The 14,906-nt window shown below is 42.5% G+C and overlaps 1 protein-coding gene across 4 annotated transcripts in view; it reads left to right on the plus strand.

Annotated features, from left to right (window-relative positions):
* The window catches only part of SYT1 (synaptotagmin 1), a 926,220-nt gene that overhangs the window by 443,024 nt on the left and 468,290 nt on the right, over positions 1-14,906 (plus strand). For 3 of the 4 annotated variants that reach the window (XM_075344934.1, XM_075344933.1, XM_075344936.1), the window contains exon 5: positions 7,814-7,874. The exons of the other annotated variant lie outside the window; for it this stretch is intronic. The gene's annotated coding sequence lies outside the window, so the exon portion shown is untranslated. The remainder of the gene's footprint in view (positions 1-7,813; positions 7,875-14,906) is intronic. 4 annotated transcript variants of the gene reach the window in all.

Genomic DNA, 14,906 nt, shown 5'->3' on the forward strand with positions numbered 1-14,906 from the left:
CTTTTCTGCATATCCATTAATATCAAAAGAAAAAATAGTGATCCAGCTCACCTGATCCAGGAAGACCACTACCGTGCAGCGAAGGTAAAGTCGGCAATAGCTTGAGACTGCATATCCAAAGCGGTAGTTCTAGTAACCGGGTCCAGAAAATATTGGTATAAAAATATGATTTTATTAAATAATTATCATTAAAAAAGTCCATTTAGGTCACAAGCAAGTCCAAAACAGAGGACGTGTTTCGAACATCTAGTTCTTATTCAATCTCTAACCCATCTGGAAACAAGAACTCATTAAAAACAAGACTCACACCTGGACTTAGGCTCTTTTTTCAGCCTATGTCCAGGTTGGAGTCTTGTTTTTAATCAGTCCTTGTTTCCAGATGGCTTAGAGATTGAATAAGAACTAGACGTTCGAAACGCGTCCTCTGTTTTGGACTTGCTTGTTACCTACATGGACTTTTTTAATGATAATTATTTAATAAAATCATATTTTTAAACCAATATTTTCTTGACCAGGTTGCTAGAAGTACCGCTTTGGATATCCATTAAAATCAAAGTATTTTCTATATAATGTACGTTACAGTAACCGTATGTGTCATACATGAAGTGAAACGGACACAGAAATTATCATTCTCCTTACGCCAGATTTCTGATATGAAAATATCTTGAAACTATAGCACTTCCTGTATTTGTACAATAATTTGCTACTTTTTTAATTTTTACTATTTCTTATTCTACTGTATTTCATTTTCTGGTACAATAATTTTATTTTTAGTATATGAGCAGCAAGATATCCTCATAATTTATGAGGTATTACCCTCTTAATAAATTTAGTGCCTCTAACTCCAGCTGACATTTTATTGAGACGTTCAATGGAATCTGTTAGCAGGTTTTTGCTACCTTAACTGAGAACAGCATAATATATGCAAAGAGACTCTGAATGCAATGATGTGTCACTTAGATCAGTGTTCCCTAACTCAAGTTCACGTGGCCCACCAACAGTGCATGTTTTCAATGTTTCCTTAATATTGCACATTTGATAATTTAATTACCTGTACAGCTGATAATTCTAACACCTGCACAATACTAAGGGAATCCAGAAAACATGAGCTGTTGGTGGGCCTTTAGGACTGGAGTTGGGGAACACTGACTGGGTACAGCCTTTTTGACAAAATCAATATTTTTAGATGTAGGAGAGCTCAGAAAGCAAACCTCAACCACACACCTGATTAGCAGTTTTTTTGTGTGCAATGTATATTGACAGTAAGCTGCTAATCTCTGTTAGGTGCCTGGTTGGACAAGGATTCATGCATCTGGCAGGGATAATTTCCTGAAGACAAAACATTTATTGTTTTGAAACAACAGTACATAGCCTAATAAGTAACACATCGATTAAATCAGTGTCGCAGACACTACGTCATGCTATCCTCAGATAGCATAGTAAAAACCTGCTGACTAAACAAATGTTAGCAAAAAAATAGTCTTAATACATTAACCAAACCCTTATATTTGTTGTCCCCTCTGAACAGGAAACCTTTATAGTATTGCAATATGTTCTCATAGGGCACTTGGAAATGTCAGATACAAGCAGGATTAAACCAGTTTCCTGTATATAAACTTGTTTTTTTTGGGATATAGAGAAAATGAGCTACAACCATGCATCCAGTTAAATAGAAAGCTATCCAGTGGTCCAAATTAAAAACCTCCTTATTCAATCATCAGATAAAAATTACACCAAAAGCACCAATGCATTTCGGACACACAATGACTCCTTAGTCATGGCCAATGCATATGTTTAAACAAAAACAACCCTTAAACAACTTCTGTTAAATATCACATTATATCTTTTGTTAAACATTGGTTTTAATACAGTATATAATTCTGAGTGGTTCACACGATAATTTCTTATAACATTATCCTATAAGTGGTATGTTGAATAGAAGAAAAGGATATCGGCACATCCAACGTAAAATAATTTCTTTTTTTATTGTTACATAGTATTAAAAAATTCCATCCATATTCAGAAAACCGTAAGGTCCTTTCCTTCTATTCAAGTTATAGTCCACCTGGCGGACTTCATATCGTTGCACTTTGTGGATGTGTGGTGACCTATTCCATTGGGCGTCAAGCTTTCCTCCACTTTGTCTGTTGTTATAAGTGGTATGCTTTATATAAAATTGGTATAAAAATTACATATAAATATTTGCTATAAAACTAAAGCCAAAAACACAGAGCTAGAGGTTAGAAGGCTACATTTGTCTGATGTTTATCATATGAAATATAAGTCATATACCAGATTTTTTTCATGTATAGACTTTGATGAGTTTCCAGAAATATAACGTATAAACTGAAACAGACTAAGACCAGAGGATATCTTGTCACACGAATAAAAAATAAAACATATTGCCCGAAGCTGAAGTACAGGAGTATAAAGTGGAGAAAGAAGTCCAGGAATCTAAGCTCTTTAAATGATAACCCTCAAGATATGTTTTGTGTTCCCTTTACAAATTCATGCTAAGTATCTTTTCCTTTCTGCAGCGCTCAGGGGCTATTGATGGTAGTTTAAACTCCTTATCTCTAAAGGAACAGCAGACAGACAGTGGGAAGGAAAACACCCTGCAGTTGCTATCTTACAATTAGTCAGGCATGCTATCTTTGCGTGGTAAAATTAAAGCAACTGGCAGATCACATAGCAAATGTCAGAGCTGTATATAACAAATATCATTCGAATGTATGATTCCCATACAAAGAGCAAATAAATAAATTTAAAGAGCTATTGTATCATCTGTAAAATGGTCATAGAGGGTTAAAGGGAAGCTGTCATGCCTATATTATCTGTATACCTGCAGATATAGGGTTTATCTGCATGTAATTAGCATACAAATCTTGGCTGACTGGGTTGCTGGAGCAGCGGCTACAGGGAGAAAATGAACTTACATCCTCTCTGTAGCTGCTTGTCTACAGTCTTTGGGACACAGCAAGGAGCTATTATAGCTATCACTCACTTCTCAGTTAGGGGTGCTTCACACACAGCGAGCTCACTGCCGAGATCGCTGCTGAGTCACGCTTTTTGTGACGCAGCAGTGACCTCATTAGCGATCTCGCTGTGTGTGACACTGAGCAGCGATCTAGCCCCTGCTGCGAGATCGCTGCTCGTTACACACAGCCCTGCTTCGTTTTCTTCAAAGGCGCTCTCCCACTGTGACACACAGATCGCTGTGTGTGACAGCGAGAGAGCGACAAATGAAGCGAGCAGGAGCAGGAGCCGGCGTCTGACAGCTGAGGTAAGCTTGTAACCAAGATAAACATCGGGTAACCAAGGTGGTTACCCGATATTTACCTTAGTTACCAGCCTCTGCAGCTCTCACGCTGCCTGTGCTGCCGGCTCTGGCTCTCTGCACATGTAGCTGCTGTACACATCGGGTTAATTAACCCGATGTGTACAGCAGCTAGGAGAGCAAGGAGCCAGCGCTAAGCAGTGTGCGTGGCTCCCTGCTCTCTGCACATGTAGCTGCATTACACATCGGGTTAATTAACCCGATGTGTACTGTAGCTAGGAGAGCAAGGAGCCAGCGCTCAGTGTGCGCGGCTCCCTGCTCCCTGCACACACAGCTAAGCGGTGTGCGCTGGTAACTAATGTAAACATCTGGTAACCATACCCGATGTTTACCTTAGTTACCAGTCTCCGCAGCTTCCAGACTGCGGCTCCGTGCAAGCGCAGCGTCGCTTGCACGTCGCTGCTGGCTTGGGGCTGTTCACTGGTCGCTGGTGAGATCTGCCTGTTTGACAGCTCACCAGCGACCATGTAGCGATGCAGCAGCGATCCTGACCAGGTCAGATCGCTGGTCGGATCGCTGCTGCATCGCTAAGTGTGAAGGTACCCTTAGCGTAGGTGTTATCACTCCCCAACATTTTGATTAACAGCCTTATCTTCAGCATGTGTGCAGTGCAGGCTGTCAATCAAAGTGCTAAAGATTAATTATAGTCACACTCAATGTGTAGTCAACATCTCCCTGAATCTTTGTGATGATTGGACGAGAAGAAAAAATTATATGGAGAACAGAGCCATCACATGAAACGTACAAGCCTGATAGACTCAATTCACTGTAATGGGGTTCAAACAGGGTTCCATCATGGCATCTGTCAATTTATCAGAAATAATAACTATGCATACTGTGTTATTTTGAAAAATGACAGAATCTATAATGTAGTTTCTTAAAGGAGTCTTTGCTGCAGATGTGAATATACTACAAGTGCTTCTCAATAAATTAGAATATCATCAAAAAGTTAATTTATTTCAGTTATTCAGTACCAAAAGGGAAACACATATATTATATAGAGTTATTACAGAGAATCTATTGCAAGTGTTTATTTCTGTTAATATTGATGATTATGGCTTACAGACAGTGAAAACCCAAAAGTCATTAGCTCAGAAAATTAAAATAATTAACACAAAACACCTGCAAAGGCTTCCTAAGCATTTAAAATGGTCTCTTATGCTGGGTTCACACATAGCGACGCAGCAGCGATCATGACGGGCGACCTGACCTTATCAGGATCGCTGCTGCGTCGTTACATGGTCGCTGGTGAGCTGTCAAACAGGCAGATCTCACCAGTGACCAGTGACCAGCCCCCAGCCAGCAGCGACGGGTGGAAGCGGTGCGCGCTTGGTAACTAAAGTAAATATCGGGTAACCAAGGGCTTGGTTACCCGATATTTATATTGGTTACCAGCGCACACCGCTTAGCGCTGGCTCCCTGCACGCCAGAGTACACATCGGGTTAATAAGCAAACCCTTGCTTATTTACCCGATGTGTACTCTGGCGTGCAGGGAGCAGGGAGCCGGCAGCACAGGCAGCGTGAGAGTGACGGACACTGGTAACAAAGGTAAATATCGGGTAACCAAGGAAAGGGCTTCCCTTGGTTACCCAATGTTTATCTTGGTTACAGCTTACCGCAGGCTGCCAGAAGCTGGCTCCCTGCTCCCTGCTCGCTTCAGTTCGTCGCTCTCTCGCTGTCACTCACAACGGGAGAACAACGAGCAAAATATGAAGCAGGACATTCAGCAATGAGCGGCGACCTCACAGCAGGGGCCAGCTAGTTGCTGGATGTCACACACAGCGACAATCATGGGAAAGACTGCTGACTTGACAAATGGCCAGAAAGTATTAAATGACACACTCTACAAGGAGGGTAAGCTACAAAAGGTCATTACTAAAGGATCCGGCTGTTCACAGAGTGCTGTATCCAAGCATAATAATGGAAAGATGTGTGGAAAGAAGAAGTGTGATAGAAAAAGGCGCACAAGCAACAGGGATAACCGCAGCCTTGATAGGATTATTAAAAAAAGGCCATTCAAAAATTAGTGGGGACTGCTGCTGGAGTCAGTGATTCAAGAGCCACCTCACACAGGTGTATCCAGGACATGGGCTACAACTGTTGAATTCCTTGTGTCAAGCCACTCATGACCAATAGACAACCCCAGAACCGTCTTACCTGCTATAAGCCATAATCATCAACATCAACAGAAATAAACACTTGGAATAGATCACTCTGTGTGTAATGATTCTATAATATGTGTTTCCCTTTTTGCATTGAATTACTGAAATAAATTACCTGTTTGATGATATTCTAATTTATTGAGAAGCACTTCTTTCTATACAGGTAAGAAAAGTGTTACAGAGGAAAAATTCACTTACAAGTACATAAAGAGAAGCACAACTAGTTATATAAATACAGAGTTTGGGTATGGTACAGTTAGCTGTAATGTCAGAAGTCAAAGAATGTTACATAAAAATGATTCAATTCTCCCTCACACCTTGATGGCCATTTCAAGAACTTGTGTCTCGGAAAATAGTAATTGAAAAATAATTTGCTAATTATCGTAAAATCTATTCAAAGACAATACATTGGCTTACATATGAATTATCTATAAAGTAATCATTGCTGAAAGATACAAGTACAGTATGTGTCTAAATATTGCAGCAAAGACAGTCAAAGAATCAGTGAGATCTTTCTGTAACAGTGTTATCACTCAGATTACTTTTACTTTTTCTATTTATCAATGAGTTGCGTTTTTGTTTTAGTTTTCTCACATTCCTACCGTGTAAATATTTATTGCAATAACTATTTGATATTTTGCTGCACATGTTGACATGAAATAATATTGACCATAAGGGAATGTTACCTTCCCATCATTTCCTCTACCCCATTGTACAAGCCAATAAAAATGAGCAATCAGGGTTGATCGAATCCGCCAAAATCCGGGACCAGCAGATAACTGCCGGATTGAAAATAAAATCCAGGTCCGCTCTGGATTCCGGTACCCATATAAGTCTATGGGGACCAAAATCCGGAGATTAAAAACATTTGTGGAGGAGATGGGGGGGTGGTAGGAGAACATGCGGTATACTCACCCAAAGCTGTGTCATGGCGGCACACTCCTTCCGGGTCATGCTTTTCCCTTCTGGAGCCGACAATTAAATATTCCTTGTTTTCCCTGCCCTGCAATTGGTTGCAGCTAGACGTGCCCCCACCCTGAGTGGCAGCGAGTCAGCTGACTGCAACCAATCATAGGCGGCAGGACGGCCGGTGGGCAGGGAAAGCAATGCAAGTGTCTGTGAGTCAGTGTGGTGAACGTCCATGTCTTTCAGAAACACATGCACATTCCTGTCAGAAGTGTGCGGCTGTGCCGGTGATGAGCTGTCAGACTCGTACAAGTCTGACATGACATCAGCCGGCACAGCCTGAGCTCTTTGAACATGAGCGTGCATGTTCCTTGAAACACATGCATGCTCCTGTTAGAAGTGTGCGGCTGTGCCGGTGATGCACCTTTTTTTTTTGTTACTTAAATAAATAATGAAAAAAAAACGACGTGCGGTCCCCCCTAATTTTAATTCCCAGCCGTGATACTGCTGGCTGGGGGCTGATATTCCAGCCCGCAGCCACACGGTATTGCCGCATCTATTAGATGTGACAATCCCGGTGGAATACCGGCTCTTCTTGATTGCCCTGGAGCGGTGGCAATCGGGGTAATAAGGGGTTAATAGCAACACACAGCTGCTACTAAACCCTAGGTTAGTGATGGCACAGGCGTCTATAAGATACCTGCATCACACTAACCTGTAAGTGAATGTAAATAAGCACAGACACAAAGAAAAATCCTTTATTTGGAATAAAGTACAAAACACACACCCTCCTTCACCAGTTTATTAACTCCCAACACCCTGCAGCTCTGGCGTAATCCATACGAGGTCCCACGCTGCTTCAGCTCTGCTACATAGCCAGCGGCCATAGAGCATGACCGCTGGCTGTGCAGATAATGACAGCCGCAATGAGTGCATGGCAGGCAGATACTGTCACAGGCTGGGGGCGCGGTCTGCCTGCAACTAATCAAAGACAAGAGGACGGCAATTGGGCGGGGAAAACACAGAAAGCTGTGTGTTTAGATGAACAGTAGAGGCAGTGAATGCACGACCCGGAAGCAGTGTGCCGCCATGACATCGAGTCTCAGTATGTATGAAACGCTGTTTAATTTCTGTTTTTCTTTATTTTTCATTATTTTCCCCAGTGCCAGATCTGGATCATGCACCCGGAATTCCGGATCCGGGTCCGGCACCCGGGCATCTTTGAAACCGTGCGGATCTGGACTTTCAAAGTTCGGATCCGCTCAGCCCTATGAGCAATCAATTTTACAAATTCTATTATTTTAATAGGAAGATAATGGCTTTAGCTATGGCATTCCTTTTGTTTTCATTCTCATATATTTATTCTAAAGGTCATAATTTCTTTTAATATCACTTTTTTATGTGCAGGAAACATTCAAGCTGAACAAGCAAATACAAGAATAACCTCAGCTCTAATCTATTTTAAAAGGTAAAATTACATTTTTATTAAAACATTGAAAACATTTGATACTTTGTTGACTTGACCTCTGATTCCTTTTAGCATAATATCTAATATATGTAATTAAAGAGTAGCTATTTCTCATTGTCAATGATTCTTTGTGTCCAGAATGCCTTCTAATGTGCACACTATTTATAGAATTCATAATAGATTGTAATCCTATTAGAAAGCCATTTGATCTGATGTATCTGGTGCCTGCTATTGTTTTATTATTGCAGTTCATTCCTATAACTCGATACATAATTTTATTTCATGCTGAATACTTTATAGCTGATTGGACAAGAATAATTTGTGCTTCCCATTCTGTTTACACTATTATTGCCATATTTACCTTATAAATATTTGTGGATGATATTTAAAGTCAACCTGTCAGGTGCAACATGCACCCAGCAGGTCTGAGTGCATATTGCTAATCCCTGTCTAACCATCCCTGTATCTAGTAGCATCGATAAATTGATCTTTAGAAAAAGTATTTCTAAAGATCCATTATAATATGCTAAAGAGGCCAGCAACAAGTCGCAATTGCGTTAGTTCCCTTGGCTAGTAGGCCCCCTTAGCATGCAAGCATACTTCTGTGGGCATGCTAATATGCTAATGAATGCATAGCATCAGAGAATGATCTCACTCACCTCTTTGCTGCCATCGCGTCTGACTCCTGGATTTTGGTTCAGTGCACATGATTCTGGACTTTCGGTCATGCACACTGTGAAGCCGGGTGAACGCGTCCTGGCTTCAAACTCACATAGTGCGCACTGAGCTGACGTCCAGCATTGGATGCATTGGCAACAGAAAGGTGAGCATGACCATGCCTCTGACACTGCACATTTATTAGCATGTTAGCATGCCCACAGGGGAGTGCTTAAATGCTAAGGGGGCCGACTAGCCAAGGGAACTAACCCTCTTGCGACTAGTCGCTGGCCTTATTAGCATATCACAGGAGATATTTAGGAATACTTTTACTAAAGATCTCTTTATCTATGCTAGTCTATACAAGGACGGTTAGGAAGGGATTAGCAATATGCACTCAGAACTGCTCGTGTTCCTGGGTGCATATTGCACCTGACAGGTTCCCTTTAACATTGCACACCATATCATTGTCCCTTGCTTTTATTCATGTTTTTCTAGATAAAACCCATAAAATATTGAAAGCTTAATACTTGCTCATAACAGATGGTATTTGTAGGCTTTACCAGCTGTGCCTGCAGCATATTATGCGTTAATTACGTACAGGTAGCTCATAAGTACATATTTTCCAGAAACTACTATAAATATTTTTCTGGGGGAGAAACAACAGGAATCTCTGGTACATTCAATAAAAGAATGGAAGCCAATAAGTCAGATCATTATTTTGTTTCATCGGTGCATCAGTGGACAGAATCTTTTAAAAAAAGATTCTTATGTATGACCAAGATAAATCATCATGCTGAATATGCTGATGCTGGAACATAAACAGGTAAACTAGTGTAAACTGGCCAACATGACTTAGCCTTTTCCTTCAAAGAAGTATTAATTTGAGTTGGTGTTACTTTAATCTAGCTGGTCTACACTGTGAGGTTTCCTTCATGGCTACATTGATACTCGTTATAGATGTGGTAGAAATAGGGATGCAGTTTGATAGTTTTTAGAGTTGAAGGTAGACTTAAATTCATCAAGTTCAACCCATAGCCTGACCAGACTAAAGATGAGAGTACAAAATCACAGGACAATGATCCAACTGCCATGGTAGTATTCCATGTTTGCTGGATGAGAGCCCTGCAACCTGCCTCCTACCTGCTGGCACCACAAGATCCATCAACTTTGTACGATATTGTGTATTGACCACACTGTTGCTATAATTCTGTGCCAGGCCAGGTAATCAAAAAAGTAGCCGGGATGCTGGGACATTGAAGGCTTAACTGTTTGACCAGGGTCCCATGAAACGATTTGCTCATCTCTACACAAGAGTTTAGAAATATCTTCTCCAGGTCTTTCACTGGCTGTATAGTATCAACATGTTCTGACTAGAAACAGCTAGAAATAACTAAACAGACTACCCTAGCCTGGGTTTCAGTTTTTATTTATTTACGTTCTTTATATTGTAAGACTGGGATCATATATCATCATATATTAATTGCACCAGGCTCAGTTATTGGTGCGCCTGATGCAACTCAATTGGATCACAAAGGATGGCAAATATGCTTCAGTTCCTATATGCCATTATGCTTTTTGGCATTTACCGTATTTTTCGCTTTATAAGACGCACCTGATTATAAGACGCACCCCCAAATTTGATGAAGGAAAAGAGAATTTTTTTTTTTAATGTTAAATGGGGTCCATCTTATAATGCCAGTGTCCCTCTAACAAATCATATAGGGTATATATCCCTCATAGCCCCCCATCCTAAAATTAGCCCCCTTAATCTGGATATGGCCCCCTTATATTGAATATAGCCCCCTTGTGATGGCACACATTCCCCTGTGCTGCCTATGGCCCCCTATGGATTGCACATGTTCCCCTGTGCTGCCTATGGCCCCCTTGGGTTGCATACATTCCCCTGTGCTGCCTATGGTCCCCTATGGATTGCACACATTCCCCTGTGCTGCCTATGGCCCCCTATGGATTGCATACACTCCCCTGTGCTGTCTATGGTCGTCTATGGATTGCACACATTCCCCTGTGTTAGATAGCACCCCCATGCTGCTGCCCATGGCCCCTATAGATCGCACAAGTCCCCTGTGTTAGATATCGCCCCCATGGTGCTGCCCATAGCCCCTATATAGATCGCACAAGTCCCCCTGTGTTAGATATCACCCCCATAGTGCTGTCCATGGCCCCTATATAGATCGCACAAGTCCCCCTGTGTTAGATATCGCCCCCATAGTGCTGCCCATGGCCCCTATATAGATCGCACAAGTCCCCCTGTGTTAGATATCGCCCCCATAGTGCTGCCCATGGCCCCTATAGATCACACAAGTCCCGCTGTGTTAGATATCGCCTCCAGGCTGCTGCCCATGGCCCCTATAGATCACACAAGTCCCCTTGTGTTAGATATCGCCCCCATAGTGCTGCCCATGGCCCCTATATAGATAAGACAAGTCCCCCTGTGTTAGATATCGCCCCCATAGTGCTACCCATGGCCCCTATAGATCGCACAAGTCCCCCTGTGTTAGATATCACCCCCAGGCTGCTGCCCATAGTAAAATAAAACACTCTTTCCTTACCTCCTCCAGCGTTTATCACCCTCCTGTCTCCCTCCGTGCTTCTCTTCCTTACTTCCTGGTTCTAGTGCCGGTCATGTGATCGGCACAGCAGACTGAGATCTCTGCCTGCCTAATCACAGTAGAAGCAGGGACACGGGGAGAAACGCTGGAGGGGGCAAGTAAAGCTTTTTTATTTTAGAATGAGCAGCAGCACGGGGGCCATATCTAACACAGGGGGGGGCATGTGCCATCACAAGGGGGCGCAAGCTCATATAAAATGCACCGCTGCCCCATCCCCTCACTGTGTGCGATTTCAGCACCACCGGAGATGGACAGCGGCTGTGCATATTATATGAGCGGGAGCAGGAGATCAAACGCTGCTGCCGCAGCGTTCACCTGCCCCCAGCACAGCGCCCCCACCTTCCCTGGACCTCGCAGTGTACATATATATATACACCCCCCCCGTATATTCGGCTTATAAGAAGCACTCCCTACTTTCCCCCAAAATTTGGGGGAAAAAAGTGCGTCTTATAAAGCGAAAAATACGGTAACTCTTGCATGCTGTCGGGGGCCGGATCACAACATTACATGATGTTGCAGACAGGTAAGAACAATCCAATTGAAACAATAAGTATCAGTTCTTTCCTCAATTTCCTTCTGGCGCTTTAGGTAAATGGCAGATGGAAACAATGAAAAAATGTCAGACGTGTCGCCTAGAGGTCTAAGAATACCCATAAGAGTTGTCGTTAGCAATAACCACATGAATTAGGATTTATTTAGGCTCTTAACCACAAAGATCAATATTTCTTTGAAGGTTAAAGAAAACTCTCATGCATTACGTCACTTTCACACAGCATCAGATTAGTCGGTATTTTGCATCAGTATTTATTTGCTCCAAACAGGAGTGGGTTTAAACCATGAAAGAGGTATTTGTTTTTATTATTATTTTTTCTCTATAGTTTCTACTTCTAACTTATATTGATGCAAAAAAAAATGTAAAAATGTAACACATCATTTACACACATGTATTTCATAAAATTACATTTACATTAAAACACTAAATATTAAAAAGGTAAAAACAATGTGTAGAGCAAGGAATTTTTTTTAAAAAAAGTTATGTTCTTTGGAATACTTTCTTAACCCTTTCATTAGTAAATAAACCCACAGTGACATTTGATAAAGTCTAGGTGCTGATGCATGCATAAAGTGTGTTATATGCAATACATTCGAGAGTTAATTCACTTTACCTTGGCAGGCAACTAAGTATGAATTATTAATACAATGATGTGTAGAAATGAGTCCTTTCAACCAGTAAGCTACAGCACGACAGCCATACCAGAGCTGTTAGTGGATGTGCCCTCTCTATACTACATAACAGAGTCTCTCCTTCATGCTTAGTTTTAGAGTTTAACCTTGTACTAGCTTTACAAAACAATTACACTTTACATTTTATACTATAATGTTATCAATATACTCAGGCCAGTAATAAGGATTAAGAATCTAAAGAGGCTTTGATGGTCGCCGAGGAACAGCGAGTGTTCAGGAGTGGACTCATTAGGCCAGACTCCCTTGGGGGAGTTAACCAGTAGCAATACCCCAGGGGGCCTAAATATTAAGAAACCAGTGGAGGTCGGCTCTTGCGGACTGGTAAAGTCTCTTAACGTCAGGTGCTGGTGTGCTCAGATATGGCAGCACGGAGGTGGTGGCTTAGGCGTGGCAGCACGGAGGTAGTGGCTCAGACATAGCAGCATGGAGGGGATGGTAGAGAACGCACTCTAGAACGAGGCCCAGGTTAAGAATTAGAGATGGATACTAGGACATAATTAGGTGAACTAGACACAGTAGAGTAAAGGGACCGGAGAACTAGCAATGCACTAACTAGTAGGCAATGTTGCTCAGGCCCCTCCACTAATGGGAGGTGGTCTTAAGTACCTTTCAGGGTGAGATGACCTCTAGGATCACTTCCGGGTAATAGAACGCCGGCCCATTAAGAAAGGGAGTGTGGCCGTGCATGCACCCTTTAGGCAATCCCAGCAGGCCTGTGTGTGGTCTGGAAGCAGGAGGGGGCTGCGGTAGAGCTCGGGGCAGGAACGCACATGGAGCCAGGAGGCAGGTGAGGGGAAGGGTGCCCCCATCTGGGCCTGGGAGCGGAAGCATGTAGGGATGCCGTGATGGGACCGGAACCGGGCACTACAGGGCCCTGTCAGAGTCCAGAGCCTGGCTGCCAGGTATATTTTTGGCTAAACACGCTGGCGTTTGAGAGACCATATAGTTATCCCCGACTGGATCTTCAACTTTATTTACCCTACAACATCTAAATATTTCAAGGAAAATGTTCTTGGCTCTAATGGTGCAGTTAGGCTCTGATTTATGCAGTCTGCAGTTTGGGCAGCATGAACCAGGTAATCAGTTTCCATTAAGGATAATTATTTACATTACAATGTCTGGGATTACTGGAGGACACTCTGGTAGTCTGGGGAGTAAGTTTGATCCTGCTTATAATAATAATAATAATAATTATGATTATTATTAATATTATTATTATTATTTCAACTATATAACACCAAGATATTCTGCAGCACTTTACAATTCCGAAGGACATAGTAATCCATGGTTCAACAATGCAAACAAGAAAATAGTGCAATATGTCCTAGCTATAGAAAAAGACATGAACAGCACATTCAAAAAGCAGCTAAGAAAACATTTACAAGGCTGAACTTGAGGTTCTGCCCACTCTTATTTGTTTTACTTAGACCAGCAAGGTTCCCATTTGTCCCTAATATTTTAGTTAATTTGAGAAAATGTGGAAAGTGAGATTTATAGCTCTGTTCACTTGTTGCCATTGCAGCCATTGTTACTGTGGTACTGTGGCAGTTGGGTGATATGGGCTGTGACGGGCATATTATTGGTGGAACCTGTGCAGCCACACAGGGGCCCAAAAGGTAAGATGGCCATTTGTACCTCCAAATCAGGGGGAATTGTCAATTTTCACGAGCTATTTGTCTACAGAGGGCCCATATATTGTTTTTGCACAGGGGTCCTTTTCTGTCTCTGTCTATCAGTGGCCAAGAATCATAGGGGCTAAGCCTTGCAGCATGGGTGCAGTGAGATACCAGGTAACACACCCTGTTGGTGCATTGTCACTGCGACGGTGGATGGTGCATGATGCCGCACCTTTATGGTTAAGAACCCACTGAGAGGTTCGCCACGACGTGGTAGTGAGCTTTCTACAGTATGATCAAAATTTTAAAGGGATTGTCCACTACTTTTACATTGATGGCCTATCTTTAGGATAGGTCATCAATGTCTGATAGGCCAGAGTCCGACACCCAGCACCCGAGCTGATCAGCTGTTTTCAGTCCCGGCGGCGGCAGCAAGCAGCCGGAAATGCTCAGCTCCAGCTCTGTTTCTTCTTTAAACAGTGGCTTCGGCCAGGTACTGCACATCCACCTCCCATTCAGATCAATAGGAGGCAGATGTGCAATACTCGGTCGTGGCCACTATCAGAAGACGGAGCAGCACGTAAATTGAGCATTTCGGCTGCCTGCCCCAAGACCAAAACCAACTGATTGGCAGTCTGGTTGTCAGCGCTGGAAGAAGCAAGCCAGTAGGAGAATCTCCCGTAGAACCCAATGTACGTTTCGCAGTATTTACGATGGCTTAACCATGATTAAGCCATCGTAAATACTCTGAAACATACGTCGGGTTCTATCCAAGATTCTGTTACCAGCTTGCTTCTTCCTGCGCTGACACCCTGACTTGGAAATATTCCTCACCGTTTCTCCCCCTCTCCCATTGAGATATATACCATAGCTATGGTTGG

The sequence above is a fragment of the Anomaloglossus baeobatrachus genome, chromosome 4 (genome assembly GCF_048569485.1).
Source record: "Anomaloglossus baeobatrachus isolate aAnoBae1 chromosome 4, aAnoBae1.hap1, whole genome shotgun sequence".
Taxonomy (NCBI): Eukaryota; Metazoa; Chordata; class Amphibia; order Anura; family Aromobatidae; genus Anomaloglossus; species Anomaloglossus baeobatrachus.